Source organism: Seriola lalandi, unplaced genomic scaffold (genome assembly GCF_002814215.2).
Source record: "Seriola lalandi dorsalis isolate HSWRI2012SDOR001 ecotype SW California unplaced genomic scaffold, Sedor1 jcf7180002054966, whole genome shotgun sequence".
NCBI classification, from domain to species: Eukaryota; Metazoa; Chordata; class Actinopteri; order Carangiformes; family Carangidae; genus Seriola; species Seriola lalandi.
The window spans coordinates 169,763-170,821 of NW_019525517.1; positions in this window are offsets into that span (position 1 = coordinate 169,763).

Genomic DNA, 1,059 nt, shown 5'->3' on the forward strand with positions numbered 1-1,059 from the left:
GTTATTATTTAATATTAATATTTTTAATATTAATATTTTCTTAATTTTTGATAGCCAATAAATTGATAAACAACCGAAATCTAACATATTTGGTGTCCAGCTCATGAGGTAGAGTACTGTTAACATAATGGTGCCCAGGTAGAGCTCAGACCCAACAGTGGCCACCTTTTGGTCTTATGGACAGACGCTCCTCTTTACTACAACGTGGGTGAATGTGGCACATCTCAGTCTGAACAGTCAACCTCCTCATGCCACTGCAACAAACTATTTGACAAGCAAAGACACACACTGTTTTCTGCAAAGCCTTATCTCTTAACTGTCAGAAAATATTATATGTTTTGTCATTATATAAGTCTGTCTTCTGTCCAGGCTGCTGAATGAACAGAGAAGTGCACACAGACACAAATGTGGTGTAAAGTTTTCTGACTAAAGCACCACAGGCCGTCTTCCCCTCTTTGTTTTGATTTTTCTTTGCCTTTTCCTACATTTTTTATCAATGATATCACCAGTTCAGATGTTTGAAAGTCAACAGAGAAATTAAATTTCAATTATTAATACTACTACTACTACTACTACTACTACTACTACTACTACTACTACTACTACTACTACTACTACGATTTCCTTTGACATGATTTGGAAGTTAATGGCAGAGCTACACAAAGGCATTTGATGCTGCTTATTTTCATACTTGTTTCGTGATATTTCATTGAATTGAACTTACCCAAATGTTTGTAGCATCCGAGCTCGCATCCGAGCTCCGTCCAAGCCGAGGTGAAAGGTCCGACTGTCAAACAGGTGGTAGTTGAATCCAATTTGATTTATAGAAGGGGGAACCCGGATTGTACTAAGTGGGGTAGAAAACAGAGGGGTGTTTGGTTGTATGTTGAAGTGTCAGCCAATCATATGAACTTTGAGGGCGGACACTGAGAGCAAAGACTGAAATGACTTAAGATTTAAGATCAAACGCCGCTTACAAGCAGTGTTTCCTCTACATTCACTTAGCAGTGGCGGGCCAGAGATGAGCCTGGGTGCAAACTTTGCCACTGACTCTACCCC